Source organism: Equus przewalskii, chromosome 11, assembly GCF_037783145.1.
Source record: "Equus przewalskii isolate Varuska chromosome 11, EquPr2, whole genome shotgun sequence".
Taxonomy (NCBI): Eukaryota; Metazoa; Chordata; class Mammalia; order Perissodactyla; family Equidae; genus Equus; species Equus przewalskii.
The window spans coordinates 9528967-9541106 of NC_091841.1; the positions used below are offsets into that span (position 1 = coordinate 9528967).

At 58.9% G+C, this 12140-nt stretch overlaps 2 long non-coding RNA genes across 4 annotated transcripts; one reads left to right on the plus strand and one right to left on the minus strand.

The window, feature by feature from the left end:
* Nucleotides 1-1958: 1958 nt before the first annotated feature.
* LOC139074322 (uncharacterized) lies at nucleotides 1959-10955 on the plus strand. Of its 2 annotated transcripts, XR_011523829.1 has the most exons (4): nucleotides 1975-2035; nucleotides 4485-4591; nucleotides 9843-10053; nucleotides 10511-10955. It is a non-coding gene; the product is annotated as an uncharacterized lncRNA (long non-coding RNA). The 2 variants fall into 2 exon arrangements; XR_011523830.1 differs by lacking the exon at nucleotides 4485-4591 and having other exon boundaries at nucleotides 1959-2035; nucleotides 10511-10852.
* LOC103560928 (uncharacterized) lies at nucleotides 8779-11904 on the minus strand. Of its 2 annotated transcripts, none has more exons than XR_547319.2 (5): nucleotides 11672-11904; nucleotides 10528-10695; nucleotides 9869-10072; nucleotides 9295-9559; nucleotides 8779-9170 (listed from the first exon to the last, which is right to left on the minus strand). It is a non-coding gene; the product is annotated as an uncharacterized lncRNA (long non-coding RNA). The 2 variants fall into 2 exon arrangements; XR_547318.2 differs by having other exon boundaries at nucleotides 9808-10072; nucleotides 11672-11810.
* Between the last annotated feature and the right edge of the window lie 236 nt (nucleotides 11905-12140).

Genomic DNA, 12140 nt, shown 5'->3' on the forward strand with positions numbered 1-12140 from the left:
GTGGGAGGGGAGGGGAGGGCATTTCCACCAGGTTTCGGCTGCATCCCTGGACAGCGGGCGGCCCTCTCCCACACTGCAACCCTTGGAGGCCCTCTTCCCTGGTGCCTTCAGTCTCCTGCCGTCGCCTGTGCGCGGTGCCTCCATCGTTCGTTCCTTTAGCCGCGGCCACACCTCCGGGAAGTCCCTTCACTGAATCCTCCGCCAGTTCCTGGCTGAGATGACTTCTGTTTCCTGCTGAGAGCCTGAACAATGCACAGGAGCTCCTGTCATGGACAGAAACCAAGTCATGGACAGAAATGGAAGGGCTCAGGGTGAGGCCGCCCGGGGTCGGGGAGAGACGCACACGCGTTCCTGGTCAGAGGTCACAACGCCACCCCCGCCATCACACGCCTTAGCTGTGGTGTCTTCATCTCTCTCGCTCCCTTTTTTTTCTTGATGGATAAACAGACAGGCCATTTCATCAACACTCTTGACAACTGTTTTGTCTAGAAAGTTCTGGGGCTGGATTTGCACCTTCTGGAAGGAAGGGGCAGAACCTCCTGATGGAGGCGTGGGTGTGGGTCTCAAATCTCCCCACTGGGAGCCTTCCACTGTCCCTGGCCAGGGTATGACTTTAGGCAACTCCACCACATACCGCATCAGGTACCTCCGTTGGCATGAGATAGAAAGACCAATGCAAAGAGCTTGAATAATAAAAAATTTATCTCGTCTAACAGGATGTCTGAAATGAGTGGTTGCAGAGTTGGCAGATTCAGCAGCTCCACGGAAGTGAATTCTCAGTTGGCTTCTCAACTTCGGTCTTGACTTTCCCCTCATGGTCGCAAGATGGCTGCCACAGTTCCAGACAGCGCAGCAAGATCTAAAGCAGGAAGACCAGAGATCCTGTATTAGGTAGAACAGCTGCTGTAACAAGACTCACAGCTGCAATGGATTAAACCAGATGGAAGGCTGTTTTCCTGCCCCTTTGCAGTTCAAGGCCCGTTCAGGGTTCACATGGCAGCCAGCAGTCCCGGGGGCTAGGCCGCTCTATCTTGTCACCCTTACCTGCAAGGATGGAGATGCCTCATCACGAGTAAGTATTCTAGTCGTCAGGAAGGGGGGAGGGAGGACACGCCCCTCGGCCTTCAGACTCGGCCCCAGAAGTTGTACACGTCACTTCCACTCACACCAGTGGGTAGAACTTGGCTGCGTGGCCACACTTAGCTGCAAGGGAGGCTGGGAAGCACAGTCCTTGGCTGCACAGCCAGGTGCCCAACTAAAAACTCCTCCTACGTGGAGAAAGGGTCAAACGGATACCTGGGGACACCGAGCTATGTCCTCACAGCCCCTGTCACAGGTCCCCTTGGAATAATAAGGGAAACTCCCCCTGGCAGCCGCCGCCTCCAGCACCCTCCCTTTCGTCTCATCGGCCGGTTCGTTCTCTGCATGAAGCCTGGGGCGCAGGTTCCGCCAGAAGAAAAGACGAGCAAGGATGGCTGTGGAGTGGTCAGCTCAGCTCAGCCATCCACCACACGACACAGCTGCGGCCTCGGCAGCAGCCTCATCCTCGGACTCTCTCTCCCTCCTCCTCCTCCTCCTCCTCCTCCTTCTTCTCTGGCCGGAGGCAGAAACCCGCCGCGTCCACCGAGGCCAACATAAAAAGGAATGAACAAGCAAACAGCAAGCAGGGCTGGGATGCCGCTGGATCCGGAAACTGGAAGCAGAAAACCTGACACCACAGGACTCTGTGCAGCCTGTGCTCACGCCCTCTCCTTGCAGACGGAGTCCCCCACAGGCGGGGACACAGCCAAGGAGATCTCCGGAGCCACGTCTTGCATCCCATCACCAGGCAAGGGCCCTTCCTGCATTCCAGCTTGAAAACCTGTGGAAGGACCATGATTGGGATCAAACGCCCACCCTCGGACCAATCAGCTGTGGTCCAGGGGTGAGGTCATAAAAGAGCAGGGCAGCCACTCCTCACAGCATGAGAGGGAGTTGGGAGGGGCGGCACCCCAAAAAGAAGGCGTGGGCGGAGCCTGGGCGGATGGAACCCTAGGTGAGCATTTCCTCTCTTCACCAAGACTGGAAAGTGGGGTGGTGAGGTGGCTTTTGAGGGTGACAGGACCCTAGAAGGCTGCTGAGGTCCCAGGGAAGGGTCCCTGGTTGAACTTTCTGTGGCACACGGGTTTAAGACTAAATTAGACAATCCGTGAGAAGTGCTTCACGGAGCACCGGGCACCTAGGAAGGGCTCACCCCCCATTGGCTGGTGTTATTATCATTGATTACTTACAGAAGAGGTTATTTGAAATAAGGGCTCTCTGGCTAAAGGGACTTGAAATGGCTGGCCTATTGGAATGGAGGTCCAGGGGCCTGAGGACCTGTGACCTGGCAATGGTGTGACCCAGGGCAAACCTCGGCCTCCTCCTGCAGACTGGATCTGCCCACCCGGGGCCCCTGTGCCGACTGGAAAGCAGGCCCCACCCACCCCACCCCTGGGGAACAGCCCCGTGCGAGGGCTCGTGACTGGGGGGCCGGCCAGCCTGCACCTCAACCCCACCTGCCCGCTGAGTTGGCTGCCCTTATGCAGTGTGCAACCTGCGCATCCTTCCCGGACTCGGTCTCCTGTTTGGTGGGGTGGGGGTCACACGGCACCCTGTGCCTGTCCATCAGGGTGGCTGTGACTGTTGATGAGGTGCTGACTGTGCAAGGGTTTGAACCTGCTGCGCCTCGTGAGGAGGGGCGGAAACGTCACCACAGAGAGGTGACCAGCAGAGGTCCCGGGTGGTGGGGGGGCAGAGGCTGGGAGGGTGAGTCGAAGTCGGGGAAGATCTGCCCGGAAGGCTCCTGCCTGCCCCCAGGGAGAGGCGTGGGCGTCCCTCCTCCACCAGGCCTCACCCCAGCACTGACAGGCCCCCACTGATCAGCCAGCCGAGAGCCCCGCCTGCCCAGGCCTTTTAGCCGAGGCCTTGGGCCTTCATTGCCTCCAGGCTGCCAGACCCAGCGGGCCGGAGAAGTACCGGCCCCTCCGCCAACCCGGGGCAGCCTCCCGTCAGCCCGGAGACACCAGAGACTCCTCCCCACACGGGCTGCAGCCCTCAAAGCCAGACGCAGCTGGGTGCTTCTGCCCTCAGGCAGGTTCCTCTGACAGCCAAGGGCAGGATCTTCCAATCGCGCCTGATCCCAAGGATCACCTGGGGCACTTGTCAAAATACAGCTTCGGAGCGGCTGCCCTAGCATCCAGCGAGTCCAGGTGGGGCCCAGGAGTCTGCATTTCACCAGCACCCCGAACGATGTGACGGACACTGAAGTTGGACAGTCACATAGCCACCGAGATTAAGAGGGTGGGCTATGGATCCCTTCCGATCTGGGTTAGATGCTGTGTGACCTTGGGCAAATGACTTAACCTCTCTGGTTCCCTCTGAGTCAAAATAAGGACAACAGATTACCTACCTCAGACGTTCAATGTGAAGCCCGAGTCCCTGCGGCGAAAGTTCTTAGAAGCAGCCCAGTAAGCACCAGCAGATGGCAGTGACTGTGGTGGTTGTTATTATTATTAATATCATCGCTACCCCCTGCCTCCCCAGGATGTCAAGTCCCTTAAGTGAAGGGCTTGGGGGCCCACAGGGCACCTGCTGTGGCTCTGCTCCTGCGTTTTGTCCCCTCCCGGGGCCCCGGATGGGAGCTCGGCCCTGTGCGCCCTGAGGGTCTGTGAATGCCATTAGCTCTGCGGCGCACCCCCTCCTGCCCGCTCCACACCTCCCCTCCCCAGAGCCCACCAGGCAGCGTCTGCTTCTGCCATCAGGCGGCCCCACACGCTGCCCCTTTGGGGTGGGTGGTCGTCCCCCTGAAGGTGGTGAGCAGAGCGCAGCAGGCCCGGCTGGGGGGGCGGGGAGGGGGGGGCGGGGAGAGGGGTGCGCAGGGGGCGCGGGGGGCGCGGGGCTCACGCTGGAGTTCAGGGTCTGCGCCCGGCGCTGGGCCAGACGCGGGGTCCAAACCCTCCCCCGGGCCGGGCGAGGCTGGGACGAGGATGCCCGAGCGCAGGAGAGCAGGGCGGGGTGCAAAGGGTCCGCGCACCCCTCTCCCGTCCTCCCTCGGCCCGAGGGTGCGGGGTCCCGACATCCCGGCTCCAGAGCGCGCGCGGGGCCGCCAGGGAGCCGCCGGGGTCCGCGCCCCCCTGAGCGGGTTTCTGCGGGAGAAGGAGCGCGAGCGGGGCGGCTCCGAGCTGGTCCGGCGATGCCGCGGGGGCGCTGCCACCGCATCCCCGACACGGGTCCCGCCAGGACCGAGCGCGGTCCCCCCTCACGTCCGCGCCGCACAAACCACGTTAGTGGAGACGAAATGGAGTCACCCCCCCACCCCATGTCCTCATCCTCCCTGACCCTTCCGTCCTGTCCCCACTGGACACAATCCTGGCGGAGCTGCCACTCGGTCTAGAGCCGCAGTCTGGATGTTTTTTCCCTACTTAACCTCATAAAAATCATAAAATGTTTTCTATTTATCGTAGTGTTTCATTCAATTCAATAAAAACCTACTGGACATCCCTCGGGCGCCAGGCCCTGAGTTTTCATCCCGAGGAAATGTCGCTCGCTAAACTCGACACCTGCACAGGAGGTCAGTGGCCCGGTTTCCCCCATTTTGAGAGGAGAGGTTGAGGGGCTCCGGCGGTGGACAGCGGAGGGGGATCTGGAACCCGAGACCCAGCCTGGCTGATGCCCGAGCCCGGCTCCCAGCCCCCGGCTGCCGTCATAGGTGGGATGTGGTCCCTCCCCGGCCGGGAGCGCTCATGCTGCCAAGACTGCCAGACGTGGGTGTTTTCCGTTGTTGTTTTTCATTGATGTATTTATTGGTGAGGAAGATTAGTCCTGCGCTAACTGCCGCCAATCCTCCTCTTTTTGCTGAGGAAGACTGGCCCTGAGCTCACATCCGTACCCATCTTCCTCTACTTTATATGTGGGACGCCTACCACAGCATGGCTTGACAAGCGGTGCCATGTCCACACCCGGGATCCGAACCAGCGAACCCCGGGCAGCCGAAGCGGAGCGCGTGAACTCAACCGCTGTGCCACCGGGCCGGCCCTGGACTTGGGTTTTTAAAAGCCACACGCGAAGCCTCTGAGGTCAGATTTAAGCTGGCCGTCGCTCTGAGGTGGGTCTGTGGGGCACGGCCCGTGGATTATTAGTATTGTCATTATTATTTTGCTTCCACGAGGATTTTAACGACTCTGATCTGCCCCCGTGGTCTGGACATTCTCCCCATTCTGGGGACAGGGACTCGGGTTCAGAATTTCCAAGGTAAAAGGCGAAAGATCAGAGTGGGGTGTGCTCCTTGCTCCCACCCCTGCCCAGCCCTGTAGAAGACACAGCCCTCCTCCAGGACAGCAGGAAAGAGGGGAGCCGGAACTCTCAGGAGTCCACAAACTATTGTTCCCGCCATGTTTCCAGGATGCAGACGAGGCAGAGGGGAGCGATGCTTGCCCATCTCAGCCCTCCGCCTTCCAAGCCTCTTACAGGACAGGGGCCAAGGGCCCAGGCAGAGCCAGACTGCCTGGGTTCAAATCCCAGCTTTGCCACTTCCCGGCTGTGTGACCTTAGGCAAGTCACTTGACCTTGCTGTGTCTTAGTCTCTTCAACACAGCGGTACTTCTCGCATAAAATGATTGTGAGGGTAACTGAGTTAATGCCCAGCAAGGAGTGAGCACTTTATAACCATCACGCACCGTCCGCCCCTGGTCCAGGGACAACATGGCCACTTAAGGCTGACAGCCCTCGAGCCATCTCGGCCTTGTGCAGAGGCACCGCAGCTCCACCGAGAAAAGCCGGCACGCGTGGCCACAGGCTCTCACAAGTCCCCTGGCCACATGGAGGCTGCTCTGGCTTTGGCGACATCGCCGCACCAAGTACTGATTCCTGTTCTGAATGTGCCGCCCACATTCCCTCCCCGGGGCTCAATCTCATGTCCTGTTTCCCACTGTCACCATCTGTGACAGAAAGAGCCCAGGACTTGGACTCAAGCTGTGACCTCAAAGTGGCCTTCCGGACACCAGGCGGGCTCTCTTTCCTCCGTCACGCTGAGTCTAAACGTCCTCGGCAGAAACCCCTGCGGCTTCTGCACGGTCACCTCCAGGACCGGCTCCTCCCACTGAACTCTCCAGAAACACCAAACTTGTGTGTCTTGCTGCTTCTCGCCTCTGTGCCTCTCCTCCTGCCTGAGACTCCCTGTGCGTTTGCCCAGTGCCACCTCGTCCTTCCAGACCTGCTCGGCTCAGACCTCACCTCCTCCTGCAAACTTTTCCTCACCTGCACTGAGAAGAGACAGTCCCAAGATGTGCTCAGGAATCTGTGGGTTGCAAGTGACAGAAATGCAAATCAAATTGGTCAAAGCAATAAAGAGAATGTCTTTGCTCCTGTAATGGAAATGTCAAAAGTAGGGCTTCAGGCATGGTTGGATCTAGGGACCAGGATTATGCTCTCTGCACTCAGTGCTGGCCATCTCTCTGTTCTGCTTCCCTCCAGGTTGGGGTTTCTCACCCAGAGGCCAGAGAGTCCCTGGCAGGTCCAGGCTGACCCCCTATACTCTTGGCAATCTCGGTGGAAACACAGCTTCCTTTCTCTGAGTTAAGTTCCAAAGTTGTCTTTTCTCTCGTGTTGGACCATGAGCCACAGAGTCGGATTAATCATAATCCTTCCTGCACGACCCCCTCTTGTCACAGGTTCAGGAATGGTTCTCCTTTGTTTATTCATATAATTAAACACTCAGGACCTGATCGCTCAACAGAAGAGTCAGAACCTTTACCAAACCCCGCCTCTGTCTGTGCCTGCTCCTTTCTTCCCACTGCAGGCCTCTGCCTGGCAGAGGAAGTCCCTGTCCTGAAGCCTTGCTCAGGTCGTACCATCACCCCTAAACCAGTCCCTGTGGCCTGGGGGACAGGACACGCTGACTGGCTGGCTCTGGATCACATGACCACCCTGGCTTAGGGCCTGGGGGGAGAATTAGCCCCACCCGACGCATGCGGACTGAGCCGGGCGATGGGTGGTTTCCCAAGGGCCACCTGAGGGGACGGGGGCCACACGGGAAAAAGGAGAGCTGTCAACCCGCTTAGGCCCATACTCGGGGTCACATGACCCGGTCCTTCTGCCGGGCGCAGGGCTGCCTGCCCGCCCCAGGGGGACCCCGATCCTGGAGGCAGTGAGAGCTGGTAAGAAAGGACGGCCTCGCTGTCCCCCACAGCCTGCGGCCCCTCGCCCCCATGTTGGCCGACGGAGCCGGGAGAGGGGGCACCCGTGGGGGCCCTGTGGAGGGGAGGGCCGTGGCCTGCAGGAGGGGCCTGGGTTCGGGTCCTAACCCCCTCCACGTCATGTGCTCGGGGTGTTGCCCGCTTCGTCTCGGTTTATCCTCTTAGGGACTTGGTGCCCGGGGGTCGATATTGTCCTCTCACAGCCGAGGCTCAGGGAACGGAGGGGACCTGCCCAAGGTCATACAGCTAAGTTGGGGGAGAGGGTGCCAGAGCGGGGTGGGGCACTGGGAGTCGGCCCAACTGGCACGTTGACCTTATTATGTTGGGGAACTCGAAGCCTGAAGAGGTCGGGTTCTGGCCCCAGATCACTGCCCGGGGCTCACTCCGCAATGCCACGGACAGCCAGCCCTGAGCGCTCAGGCAGAACTGCCCTCCTCTTCAAACTTCTTCCTTCCTTTCTTTCTTTTTGTTGAGGAAGATTGGCCCAGAGCTAACATGGGTGCCAGTCTTCCTCTACTTTGTATGTAGGTCGCCTCCACAGTGTGCCCACTGACAAGTGGTGTAGGTGTACCCTGGGGTCCAAACCTGGGCTGCCGAAGCCCATCACTCTGAACTTAGCCCCCAGGCCCCCAGGCCAGCCCCCTCTTAGCCTCTGTCCCTCCATGCCCTCTTCCCGATGGGGACAGCAACAGGGCCCACTGAGGAGCTGGCCGTGAGGCTGACTCGGGTCTCACCCACAAGGTGCCGAGCACAGCGGCTGGCACGCGGGACCTTTGGTAAGTGCTCAGCAGGCGAGGACTTTTTTGAGGATTGTGGTGTAGGCTGCGTTTCTCCATCTGCAGCGTGGGCAGACGGGGGCCCGAATGAGCCGAGGGCTGTGTCCCTGCTTTGGGCGATGTAAGGTCGAAACAGGCACAGAGAGGGTTTGTTAGAAACCAGCGCGGCGGTTAAGATCTCGGAGCCCCGGCCAGCCCGGGTTTCAGCCCCATTCCGCCACGTGGCATTCTGGACACACTCCTTGACCTTTCTGTGCCTCGGTTTCCTCTCCTGTAAACTGGGAGAATGATGGCTGCTGCCTCCTGGGGTTGCCATGGGGATTAAGCAGGTCACCTTCTGCGTCAGGGACTCTGAGCAACACCAGGACGCGGCGACGGCTGCGTGAGTGTCGGCTGTTGCTAAAGCCGCTGGCCCCTGGCCGTCACCTTTCCCAATCTGTCAGTCACAGTCAGAAGACAGACGTAAGTGCCAATCTGAAAATAAAATCGCACAGCCAGCTCACACCAGGGGCGGGTGCCTCACCAAGTCCCTACTTCCGTGCAGGGTCATCAGCGTTACTGCCTGAAAGGGACACACGACACAACAGGAGTGTTCTTTTCTTTCTTTTTTTTTAAAAATTGGTACCTGAGCTAACACCTGTTGCCAATCTTTCTTTTTTCTTTTCCTTCTTTTCCCCAAAGCCCCCCTCAGTACCTAGCCGTATATTCTCATGGTAGGTCCTTCTGGTTGTGCTAGGAGTGTATTTCTTAAAGTTTCATTCCGAAAAATGAGAAGCAAACTTGGAGGGTTTGGGAAAATAGAGACATTTGCCTTTTATTATTTTTTAACCACATGCATGTATTCTTTCCACGGGAAAAAACAGTTTAACAGAAAAACTTAAAGACAAATAGATGGAGGGGTATCTCCAGAATGACCAGCAGCTGGTGTGTATGCGCAGCCCGGGAAAATTGTCCCAAACACGTTATTTAGCATAAAAACAAATTACAGAGTAATAGAGTGATGTGGGGTTAGCAAAGGAAAGAAGAAGACGCTCAGTGAGTGGACTGGGTGTCCAGCACCAATGTGGAGGGGCCGTGCTGGACTGTCGACCATGCTACCCGCCCTGGGCAGGAAGGAACAGAGGGGCAGAAGCGTCCATGCTCCCGCCCAGTTTGGAGATCTTTCGACAAGTATTTCTCCCTATAAAGAGAAAGTGTGTGAGGAAGGAAATAAGTCTGAAGCAAATGTGATGATTTTTATTTCCAGCAGGAAGGAGCCAGGCACCCAGAAACACACTCCACCCACCCCCCCGCCCGGCCCCCACCTCCGACTGGCCGGGAGTCCTGCTCGCATCCCGGAAGCTGCAGGGTCCCTGATGGCAGGACCGCGGGCCTGGTCCAGCTCGGGCTGGGCCTTCAGATCTGCTCAGGGACCCCGTGGGGAGGGACAAAGTTCTCCTGAGCAGCTTCTGACCCAGCCAGGAGCTGGCTACCAGGACCAAGGCGGTCTCGTGCTTAGCTGGTTCTGGAACTTAGAAGGTTCTGGAACTGGGGGCAGAATACCTCACGCGGGCCCAGACAAGAGGTCACCTGTGGGTGGTACATGAAGGCATCAAAGAGCCCCTTCAACAATATGTCCCCAGGCATTCATTCGTTCACCTGTCAAATGTGTCCTGAGCCCCTGACATCGACGTCCGAATTTTTACAACTTCGTTGGAGCTCGAAACCCCAGGTCCCAGCACTCTCACCCCGACCCCTTCCTTTTATGTTAAAAATACGTCATATCCTTCTTAATACTCTGAAAGGTAGCCCATGGATGCTGTAACCTATATACTCACATAACTTTTTAAAATCCCCGTATGTCACACCCCAGCTGTAATATAAAGAAGCATGAAGAACCTCGTGTGAAATGAAACCTTGTTGGACACATCAGTGCTCCAGCCTAGCCGCTCTGGGAGACGCGATGAGATGGTCAGGAGCTCGCAGCCCCACAGAACCATCGTGAAGGTGACAGCCGCAGGTGGACAGGAATGCGGGGCTCTGAGCCAGGACGCCACACCCCAACAGCGACACTGTCCAGAACGGTGAGGACTCTTGGCTCTTCTGGATAGAACAATATAGAAACTTCTCTTGGTTTTGTCTTTCGTTGTGTCCCTGGGAAATTCGGTGTGTGTTCAAATTGTGCAAAAACACTTCCTATTTATATGTACAGCAGCGTTAGTTAAAGTCGAGACTCGTAGCATTGTCAATCATCGTTGGCATCGTTTCTTCCCTACCTGGGTGGCCAGCGGGACTCGTGAAAGTCACGTGTTCTCTCTGGGCGGGTCTGTCCTGGTCTTTGCTCGTCACCTGCCTTCCCCAGTCCACTGTCCACTAATAAATACAGTGGGCTGCCCACCTGCCCCCAGCTTTGTGACAAGCCAAAATACCCCCGTCCCTTTCCAAAACATCCCCTGGGGGCAGTGCCACCCAATTAGATGAGCCCTTTAATTGTCTCAACAAGCTGGTTTAAGAGGAACTAATATCGTCTCCACCTTACAGATGAGGACGCTGCGCACCTGGTGGGAGGGGCTGAGCCCGGACGCTCACCCGAGGCTGTCTAACATCCACCGAGTCTGCGCACGGCCTTCTCTCCTGTCGATGAGAACTGGGCTGGCACCGGGGACCCAAATACGAGAAGGGCACCTCTCAGGGGGACACCGACACCGGGATGCTCCCTCCACAGCCTGGTGAGGAAATGAGAGAGGACGTGTGAAGTGCAGGGGACGTGCAGCCAAGGAGCGACCATAGAGCGAGAGTTCCAGTGGTAGAGAAGGGGGACAAGCAAGCGGGAACAGCATTCAGGCAGGGGGAACTGCATGGATAAAGGCATAGAGGACTGGGGAGCTGGACACGCTCCTTGGGCGAGGCAGGGGGTGGCAGAGGGGCATGGGCCTGGACCAGGAGACTGTGATGTCATTGCAAAGCATCCAGGAGGCCCAGCGAAGCAGTGTGGTTTGGGCTGGGGAGGCAATGGGGAGCCATGAGAGGCTTTAGAGCCGGGCAGCTGCATGAGGGCGTGGGTTGTAGAACAATCCTGGGAGCCGGGAGGAGGAGGAGGCCCAGAGGGTGGAGAGACGAGCTGGGGACCAGGGAGGGGGTGTCTCAACAGCCCAGGGTTAACACGGCAGCTCCTTAAAGTCACAGAGGGGAATGTCAGCGCTTCTCTCTGAGCCACCCTGCTAGGAAGAGGGGTCTCTGTGGACCGCACCCCCACTTGCTACGAGAGGACAGTGGGAGGGCACTCCCTCCACCCCTGCTCTCTGTGTGTGTGTGTTGGGGTGGGAGGGGAGAAGGACGGGAGCCTGGGTCCTTTCCGGAAGCTGGAGGCAGGGTGCCAGCGGCAGGTTCCTGAGCAATTCCCAGGACCAGGGGAGGGGGCCCCAGACCTGAGCTCAGCAGCTCCAAGATGTGCCGGCCCCGCAGTCCCCAGCCCGCCCCACCCTTCCCGAGGTCCTGCAAGCCCCCCCACCCCGCGCCCCCGTCCCACCCCGCAGAGTCCTCCAGGGGCTCTCTGCCTCGGCAACAGAAGTGAGACGTCCCCAGTGGTGCGGTGACTTCCACCGTCTCCCTCAGTGCCCACAGTGGCCCTGGGAGAGGGGCACCCGCGCCACCCCTATTTCACAGACGGGGAAACGGAAGCTGGGGGAGGCTGCCACTCACCCGAGGACGCAGAGCCAGGCAGAAATCGCGTGCTGCGACATGGACCGGCCCCACCACCCCAGCCCCGCGTGCAGGCAGGGCCCACACATCTGGACACCCCAGCCTCGGTGCCCCATGCCAGCAGAGAGAGTGGCCGTGGGGCCTCCCCAGCAGGCGCCCGGCCCTGGAGCCTCCAGGAACCTCGCTCCCTATCACAGTCATGCACAGGGCCTGCCTCCCGCTCTCTGTCCCCTGGGGCAGGAAACAGCCCGGAGAGAGATAAGGAGAAGAGAAGGAGGGGGGGCTCCGGGGAGAGGGCCCTCCCCACACACAGCAGAAGAATAGAAGGAAACGGCTGGAGAGAGGCCAGCGTCTGCCCGGGGCAGGGGGTTATCTTGGTCTATAAATAACCCCAGCTCCAGGCTCCCAGGACGGGGAGGGAAGGGACTGAGGCCGAGGGCCTGGACTCTGCGGTGGGCTTGGGGTGGGG